This window comes from Mustela erminea, chromosome 7, assembly GCF_009829155.1.
Source record: "Mustela erminea isolate mMusErm1 chromosome 7, mMusErm1.Pri, whole genome shotgun sequence".
NCBI lineage: Eukaryota > Metazoa > Chordata > Mammalia > Carnivora > Mustelidae > Mustela > Mustela erminea.
The window spans coordinates 117,487,383-117,497,448 of NC_045620.1; the positions used below are offsets into that span (position 1 = coordinate 117,487,383).

Below are 10,066 nucleotides of genomic sequence, written 5' to 3' on the forward strand. Positions count from 1 at the left end.
GATCTTATTTAGGGCCAAGGCTGGGAGAAAGGGGAGTGTTACTGCTAATGAACAGAGGACTACTTTTTGAGGTGATGAAAATGTTCTAAAATTAATTGTAGTGATGGTTATATAACTCAATGAATATATTAAAAATCACTAGCAAATCCACAGCGGGAAATCTTTGTAGAAATTAACAAAGTGATGCTAAAATTCATATGGATATGCTCGGGAACCTAGATTAATCAACACAAACTTGAAAAAGAAGAACAAAGTAGGAGGACTCATACTTCCTGATTTCAAAACTTACCACAAAGCAACTGTAATTAGGACAGTGTGGCACTTGCATAAGGACAGACATATATAGATCAATGCTATAGAACTGCGAGTTGAGAAATACACTCATTTGTCTATATAACCACAATATAACCCAGCAACTACACTCCTGGGCATTTATCCCAGTGAAATGAAAACTTAAGTTCACACAAAAACCTGTATATGAATGTTCTTAACAGTTTTTATTTAACAGCCATTCACTAGAAATCACCCAACATGTCCTTCAATGGATAGATCCACACCAAATACTAAGGCTCATGAGGAATACCACGCAGGAAAAAAGAACAAACTATTGATACATGCAACAACCTGAATGAACCTCCAGGGAATTATGCTATGTGGAAAACGACAATCCCCAAAGGTTAAATACTGTCTAATTCCAATTACATAACATTTTTGCAATGGAAGAATTCTAGAAATGACGAACACATTAGTGGTTGTCTGAGAAGGGGGTGTATGGCTATCGAAGGACCACATAAGGAACCTATATGCCAAAACGGTTCTGGATCTTGGCTCTATCAATGTCAATATTCTGGCTGTAATACTGTACTACAGTTTTGCAAGATGTTACCATTGGGGAAAACTGGGTAAGAGGTACATGGGTTCCTTTTGTACTATTTCTTACAACTATAGGTAGCTCTACAATTACCTCAAAATAAACTGTCTTAAAAAGAAGGCAAAGAAGGGACACCTGGGTGGGCGTCTGCCTTTGGCTCAGGTCATGATCCCAGGGTCCAGGGATCCAGCCCCAAGTCAGACTCCCTGCTCGGCGGACAGCCTGCTTCTCCCTCTCCCACTCCCCCTGCTTGAATTTGCTCTCTCGCTGTCTCTGTCAAATAAAGAAATAAAATCTTTAAAAAAAAAAAAAAAAAAGGAAGGAGGAGGAGGTGGAGGAAGACTGGACCACAGAAGAGGAAAAGGCAATGTGGCCACAGACGGAAGTAGTGGAGTGCTGTGATCACACCAAGAAATGAAGGCAGTCACCAGAAGCCAGAAGAGGCGAGAACATACTCTCCCTGGAGCCTCTGGAGGTGGCACGGTCCTCCCACACTTGGACCTCAGCCACTGATTCTGATCTAACTAAGACTTCTGGCCTCCAGAACTGTGAAAACGTAAACTGCTGCTATAGTAAGTCACCAAGTTTGTGGTATTTGTTACAGCAGCCACAAGAAACGAATATAAATACTCATCTCCTAGAAATGTAAAGAATTAACAAATGGGTATGGAAAAGGCCCTTGAGAAGTCTGAATTGCAACTGCAAAAGAAAACCAGATACAATTTTAGAGTTCTTAATTCAAAATAAGAATAGTAACACCCCTAATGTTTGAAAGTTAAAGAAATCTGAGATAAAGAGAAATAATACAGCTTTAGGAATATCTCTGTCCAATGCAGACTGAGTTCCCTGAAGATTAGCCCACTCAGCACACAAGAACTATTTATACGAGTAGCTGTAGGAAAGATTCAATCTTGATTAACTCTGACTTCCAAGGTATTTCTTCTCAGAAGGAAAGAAAAGGTAAATTGAGCTGGTTTCACTACAACCATAAATAAACTAAGCAAAATAAGGTTACTCCAGCACCCCCTAGACTACTCTAGATTATTTCAGTCCTGCTTCTACACTTCTCTTCCATTCTTACAGAGAACAAAGCAAACATAATTCTCCCTTTAATTTAATCAACTGGTCCTAATTAGCAGCCATGCTGAAAAAACAATTTAAGTTTAAATTTGTAGTTATTCACAAAAAGTATGTTACTCCCATAATTTGCAAACTCTCCAATTTGAATACAACATAAAACATCATTATGTGTATGTTTATAACACAAACAATAAAACCAGAAATACGTTTTTACTGAATTTCAGATGATATAATGACACATGTAAGAGTATTAAGAGAACCAAAACAATCACAACACAGGAACAGAGAAAAGCGCAAAAGGATCTCTCATTTGAAACTCCATATAGGGTGCCTGGGTGGCTCAGTTGGTAAAGCGACTACCTTCAGCGCAGGTCATGATCCTGGAGTCCCCAGATAAGAGTCTGGCATCATGCTCCCTGCTTATTAGCAGGGAGGCTCCCCTGACCGTCCCCCATCTCACGCTCTCTCTCCCTCTCTCACTGCTCTCTCTAAAATAATATATAAAATCTTCAAAAAGACAAAAAAAACTTCCACATCATAGGGGTATCTGGATGGCTGTCAGTTAAATGCCTGACTCTTGATTTCTGCTCAGGTCATGATCTCAGGGGCGTGACACTGAACCCCACATTGGGCTCCCTGATGGGCATGAAGCCCAAAGAGAGATTCTCTCTACCCCTCCTACCCCATTTCCCCCCCTCTAAAAAAGAAAAAACTCCCACATTATAGAATCATCTTAAGCAGCTACAGCAAACTATGTTCAACATGGATATTCAGAAACTTTGAGCATAACTTGTAATATAAAGCACATCTTATTCAAAAAATAATCTTACACTTAAAACCACATAAATAGAGTATATTTTTAAATTTAAAGTGAATTAAAACAGGCATTACAGCAGACCCTGGAACTAGACTGCTTAAATTCAAAACACATGTTACTTCACCTTTCCGGCCCCAGTTTCCTCAAAGGTAAAATGAAGATTATAATAGTATTCACCTCATAGCAGAATTAAAGGAACTGCAACAGTACGCACTTGGAACTTAAACCAGTATGCATTAAGCACTCAACAAATATTAACTGTATATAATGATTATTAATAACTACTAGAAGAACCTGTCACATGACTGCCTATGGACCTCATGTTTCACAGCTGTCATGCTTACCTTTTCATCACAGAAAATCTAGAGGTCACAAGAGATGACTCTCAGTGATCTCTGGAGAGAAGGCACTAATTCATCCCCCTCTAGAGAGTAAACTCAAGGATAGGAATCATGTCTTATATGACTCTGTCCCCACCACCAAGTTCATGGTGTCCAAAAATATTCAAGGTAAATAAATAAAAATGTTGGAGTTCAAGCAGCTCCTAGTTACCATCATTGTCTTCTGTAAACCCACATAGGCATTTTTTTATTTATTTAAAGGCTACACAATAAAAAGAAAACATAATTCTAAGAAACCATCTGTATGACAACAACAGGATGGCAGAAATAATAAGAGCCACAGACAAAGTTGGCTTCCCCAAGGTACCTGAACACTCCTGTGGGAAGAGTTGCTGTCTGAGCTAAAAATCACCTTTTTCCCTCCATAGTCCATACTCCCTCCATATTACATAGGGTCACACAGAACTCTACGAATGGCTGCCACCACTCTCTTCTCTTCCTCATTGTCTTATTCCTAATTTCCAACATTCGCCTTGCGACACCTATGGAGAGCAGCTCACCAACACTCAAAATTCCTGCTTCTCCCAAGGGGATTAACTATATACTTAAAACATAAAGTGGAGGCGAGCTCTTATTTGAGTTGGAAAACAATGGGTAGCTTCAGTCTTCCCTTTACTGTCCCCAGAGCAGCAATCTACTTCCCGGGAGGAAGTGAACAATTTCATTTTTCAGAAACCTCAACTGTGAAAGACTGCTGATAAAGTGGTTAATCCCCCCAGGTCAGCTTTCACTGATGGTGCCCCTCAGATACCCCTTCATTTGCCTCCAGGGTAATCACAGTAGGATCGTCATGTTCCCACTGCCAGGAGAGAGGACTAGGTAAAGAGGCAATGAACACCGTCAAATCAAGCTGAAGTTCACCACGGCCTTTTGTGAGCTTTACCCTGTGACTACAGGAACTCAACCACAGGCTTTCCTCAGCTTCACTCTTACATCCAAAACCTTGCAGCCAAAGGGATCACAGTGGTCCTCATTATCCAAGAGCAATTAGCATAGGAATGGAAAAAAAAACACACAGTGATTTCTCTTAAACAGGGGCATTACACAATGATGAGAAAAGAGTGGTTTGGGCACCTGGGTGGCTCAGTGGGTTAAGCCTCTGCCTTGCAGCTCAGGTCATGATATCAGAGTCCTGAGATCAAGCCTCACATCAGGCTCTCAGCTCAACGGGGAGACTGCTTCCCCCACTCTCTCTGTCTGCCTCTCTGCCTACTTTGATCTCTATCTCTCTCTGTTAAATAAACAAATAAATAAAATCCTTAAAAAAGAGAGAGAGAGACTAGGTTAGAATTTCTCCCTCAAAAATGAAACACAATATAAATCAATTTGTTTTCATAATATATCTGATATTAATGAAAACTTAGGTTACACTTGCAAGTATATACCAATTCTTAGGACAAGGAATTAACAAGGAATTGGGACGTAACTTTGTAGCCAAATTGTAAAACTGCATGATATGAGAACCTTGATTTCTCATTTGCCTTTTACAAGACAACTAAACAAAAGAAAAATTCTAGGTTTCATTATTAATTCCTATGAAGCCTCTCGTGCTTTTTTCAATTCTTAGCATTTTTTTCCATCATTCCTGCTGGGTTTCCTCATCAAAATTGGCTTAACACTGCCAAATTCTCACTAGAATCCTTTAAAGTATAACAGAAAGGGCAGAAATATTAGGTTGCAACTTGGAATTTTACATATACATGCACCCACATAACCTCCGCTCAATATATGGGACATTTCCAACACTCAAGAAGGTTCCTGAATGAACCACTATTCTGACTTCTATCACCAGGAAATAGCTGTCCCTTATTTCTGGACTTCATTTAAATGGAGTCATATGGTATGCAATCTTTTGTCTGCAAAACCCATCCATGTGGCTGTATCAGTAGTTCATTCATTAACTGCTTTGTATGTCCTCTTTTATAAATATACCACAATTTACTCATCCATTCTGCTGCTAATGTATCTTAGGTTTTATCTGATTTTTAGTTGTTATGAATAAAGGTTGTATGAACATTTTTTTACTTTTTTTTTTTGGTAGATCTATATATCCCTTCCTCTTGAGTATGTATCTAGGAATAGAACTGATGTTTTAATGGGTAAGATTAGACACAGCCACAGTTTTCCAAAATGATTGTACATTCCCACCAACATATACAAGATTCAGTTGCTCTACAATACTGGCATTAATAATTTTTTAATTTTAGCCATTCTGGAAGGCGTGTAGCAGCAGGTCACTATTTGAATTTCTATTTCTCCTTTGGGAGTTTCCATTTAGGACTAATAACATTGAACACCTTTTTATATGCATACAGACCATTCAGAGATCCTCTAGTAGAAAGTGCCTGTTCAGAACTTCTTTACATGTTTTAAATTGTCCTTTTGTTAATTTTATACACACACACACACACACACACAATCTGGGTAGGAGTCCTTGGGCAGATACATGAATTCCAAATTTCTTTTTCCAGTCTGTATTTTGCCATTCATTCTCTTAATGGTATCTTAGGTGGAGAGATGTTCTCGATTTTAATGAAGACTGACATCAAATTTTATCAATCATTGTTACAGTCATTGCTTTCAGAGTCCTTTTTTAAAGAAATTTAGTCTAAGAGTACTAGAGTACTAGTTCTCTGAGTCGTGCTTACGGTTTGAACAGTTCTCAACCTTGCTCTGAACGCATGAAATCCTTCATCTCTGCAAGGTTTCCAGCTTCACCTTGCAGTCCATTTAAAAATGTATTCATTCATGTTATGTTGTCAGATGCTAGACAACTCTACTGTTCTGAAAGTTTGATCAGTTTTACAACTAGAGAATTCATTTGTGATTATTTCCATATTATAATGGGACTTCTGTATATTAAAAACCTAACATAAAAATAAATGAAAAAAATTCTCTAATACCTGTTATTCTAACATTTTACCCCAACATACATTAGATGATTCTTCCCTCTCTTTTTAAGTGGCTTTGCTCCAGTGGAGCCAACTTTTTCACTAGACCATGTTGACTTTTATGAAATAATTGAGTTTTCTGTAGTCTATGAAACCAGAAGCCTATAGGAAGTTATAAGCCTGGTTCTATTAAATCTTATTGACCCCAAAACCTCAAGGAGTTTACAATCCTCCCAAAACCCAGTAACAAAGAACTTTCTGCTCTATCCTTTTCTTGAATTAATGAACAATATCTCCAATCTGCACCCATATTATTCCCAAAAAAAACCCAAAACAAAACAAAACAAAAACAAAATACCTGACTCTTTACTTGCTTTGCAAGTGTTCCCCTCTCCCATCCTATAATTCTTCACACCCAATCAATCTTCCCTTCTGCTTTCAAAATGTGTGTGGTGGACTCTGAACTCTACTCTGGCAGTGGATGCCCCATGCACTCCCTCGCCATGCACTCCCTCGCCACCTCTTGCTTGGAGTACGGAAACTGTCCTTAGCTAATCTCCTTACATTCTTTCACTCTGTCACCACCAGTCTTCTCTCCAAAACATGTATCAGATTGTATTACTCATTTGATTAGGATTTTTCTACAGGTCCCACTGCCCATGTGATAAAGTCCCTCTCTCAGCTGAGAATTCACTACCTTTCCTGTCTTCTTTCTCAGCAACTTCTGCAAAACTCTGGTCTGACCCATGGACACCCATGCACTCTCTCACCCTGACTCTCCCCTGCTAACTCCTTTGGCTGAAAGCACTTTCTCCTTTACCCTGCAGTCAGCTCCCTGCCTCACTTGGTCAGGGCCCCCACAACAAAACCAACTGTTCTCTTGTATGTGTTCCCACAGCTCTCTATACCCACCACAACTACATTTGAGTCCTTCTCAGATTACCTTAGTTAATTATTTATTTGTTTGTCTCATTCACCAGTCTACAAACTTCTGGACCTGGACTTCTCCCTGGACTTCCTGGATGATAAGGTCAGGAATTAATCTTCACACGCCAAAGACTTGGCAGGACAATTCCATAAAGGTTCAAAGAATGAATAAATGTCCAAGCCACTTTTATTCATATCCTTTTATTTTTTCTATAGAGGTGACTACTATATACAAACACGTCAAAGCAATGAACCTAACGTAAGTTTTCTTTCAAAAGTAACCCAATAAGTTATTGAGAGTTTAATAAAAACTAAAATTTTCCTTAATTATTGATTATTGCTTCCTGTTAGAAATTAATCAACTCTTTGTTCTGAAATGCTTTTTAAAATAAAGGGCATTAAATAAATAAATAGATAGATAGATGGCAGCAAAAGTAGGTTGAATATATCACTTAACCAAAGTTACTGTAATCATCACCATATAAATCACTATTGGTTACCAATGAAATGAATGAAACACGGTTATTACTTATACAACACAACCAAAGGATCACAAACAAAATACTTCATTGAAAAATGTGTTCCTATGTATCCCCTTAACACATAACAAATCTGAATGACACAGAAAGATGGTATGCACAGTGGTTGAGAACACAGTTGTTTAATTTGTGCCTCAGTTTCCTCATCAGTAAAAACAAAGATGAGAAAGTAAGCACTTCGCAAAGTTGCTAGGTGACTGAGTCTGCACAGACAACATCCTTGGCTGAGTAACCGTAGGGTAAGAATTGTCAACTGTTACCCCTGTATTTTTCACTTTTGTAAGCCCTTTCATATATATCATCTTGGTTTTCCTCACAAAAGTACAATGAGAGGAGGGCCTGGGTGGCTCAGATAGTTAAGTGTCTGCCTTCGGCTCAGGTCATGATCTTAGGGTCCTGGGACTGAGTCCCATATCAGGCTCCCTGCTCAATGGAAAACCTGCTTCTCTCTTTCCCTCTGCTTCTCCCTCTCCCTCCTCTGCTCCCTCTGCTTGTGCAAACTAGCTCTGTCAAATAAACAAATAAAATCTAAAAATTAAAAAAAAAAATACAATGAGATTGTCTGGACAAGTAATTCTTTGCCCATTTCAGAGGTAAGATACTGACGAAGAGGTTATATGATTTCCCTAACATATTTTAGGTGGCAGAGTAGGAACTAGAAACCACTCCTACCGAAGCCCCAGGCCAAACTGACCAAATCACCAGGTAGCAGTGTGGAACAAAGTATTTTGGGTTCTCCCCCCATTATTTCCTTCTGGTGGCAAGCAGCAGCCAGCCTAAATAACTGGTGGGGGCATATGAACTAACCCACTTGCTCGGATTAAAAGGTAGGAGAAGCCTCACTTTCACAATGCCTGACACACAGTGAGCACTCCAAAGACAGGAACTACTGATGACTGAAACACAAAGTGCTACTGTGCTTTCTCAATGACAGAACAAAGCACTCCACAAAATCATGCCTGCTATCAAATAAAAAGTCACTTGATAGTATGCTTATCTGTCACATCAAAGTACAATGTGGCAACAGGAACTTTTTTAAAAAACTTATAAAATAGATAATTTTCTTTTACTCTCAAAAATCAACGGAGTTGCAAAAAGGACTTCCATTAAGACACTTTTGGAAAACTAATTATATTTTATGATATATCTTTGCCCAAAAAGCAACATGAGTAGACAATATTTCATCCCTGAAAGGCCTTCACCATACTTTCCATTACTTCCCTAGGCTTAATGCTTAATCGGAATCCTAAACCTCAGCCTTATCTACAGCCACGTGCACATGAATACAGTCAATGAGCTTCGAAGGCAGAGGCAATATTCCAAGGAACCCATCTAAGCAGGAAACTGTACAAGGAAAGATAACGTCTCTAAGACACTCAAGTGCCCTTTTTATTTCGCCTCTTCAGTGAGACGGTCGAAGCTAAGATACACCTTAACAATCAGACTTGACATCAGTTCCTGGCTGGGGCCTAACTTTCCTTTGGTGGCACTGCCACACTGGCACCTATGGGCAGGCATCTGGCGCCTGAAAATACACAGATTAGGGCTCGACAACCCACGCTCAAGCCTCACACGTGGCGGAAACTTTGGGGCGTTTGCACATGTGATTCAACAATGGCAGAAACAGAGCTCCGTTTGGGGCGAGGCAGCTCCCGGACCCGTCCAGGTCTGGAGCAGGAAGGTCTTGACATTAACGGGGAACAGGGATGGCGCTCCTGGTCCAACTAGCCCCGCAGTCGCCTAGCTCTCGCCGAGCCCGCCCGCGCGGCCCCGCAGCGCTTCCACGCCTCCGCTTGCCTCTGGGAATCGCTTCCCAGCCTCCGCTCACCTGAGCCGGCGACGCCGCCACCTGCGTCGGGCCCCCAACTCCTGGTCAAGCGACCGTTATGCGGGTCGCAGCCCGGGGATGCCCGCAGCTCAGGGGGAAGAGTCCGTAGGGTTACTCCCCCTCCGCCACCTCGGGGATCCCCCGGCCGCCGCCGCCATTTTACCGGCGCGTAACACCTCCCCACCACCACCTGACAGTTCCAGCCTCCCACCTGTGACCAGCAGAGGACGTCACGCTTTGCCTTGGGGGTCGCGTGGACGAGCTGGAGAATAGTGGGGGTCACAACCGCAAGCAGAACCCGCCGCTAATTCATCCCGAAGCGGGGAGGCGTCGGGCCCGTCGCCCTAGTAATGCGTCCAGGCAGGCTCCACCCTGATTGGCTGCGAGCGCCCTGACGCGACGGCGTCCCCGGCTGCGTGGGAAGCCCGGGTCTCCGGCGCCCCGCCCCTGCTCTCCAGCCGGGGGCACCCCGGGCGCTGGCCCGTAGTGGAGGGCTCCCTTAAAGAGGCCGCGCTCACTTCGTCGTCTGGATTGGGGGTCATGCAGGGGCGAGAAATAATAGCAATAAGAAGCTGCGGAGGGCCTTGTCCCAGGGAACCTAATCGTCCAACCGACCCTTAGAATTTCAGAGTGGGAAACAGAAATCTGGGGAATTTAATTTACAAGACTAATTTATGGCCCAAGGTCCCTGGGCAAATCAGTAGAACCAGTT

The 10,066-nt window shown here is 41.5% G+C and overlaps 1 protein-coding gene across 3 annotated transcripts in view; it reads right to left on the bottom strand.

Annotated features, from left to right (window-relative positions):
- LCLAT1 (lysocardiolipin acyltransferase 1) overlaps positions 1-9,738 on the bottom strand; it is a 180,522-nt gene extending 170,784 nt beyond the window's left edge. For 2 of the 3 annotated variants that reach the window (XM_032353057.1, XM_032353056.1), the window contains exon 1: positions 9,566-9,738. The gene's annotated coding sequence lies outside the window, so the exon portion shown is untranslated. The other variant, XM_032353058.1, reaches the window with a different exon arrangement.
- Positions 9,739-10,066: the final 328 nt, after the last annotated feature.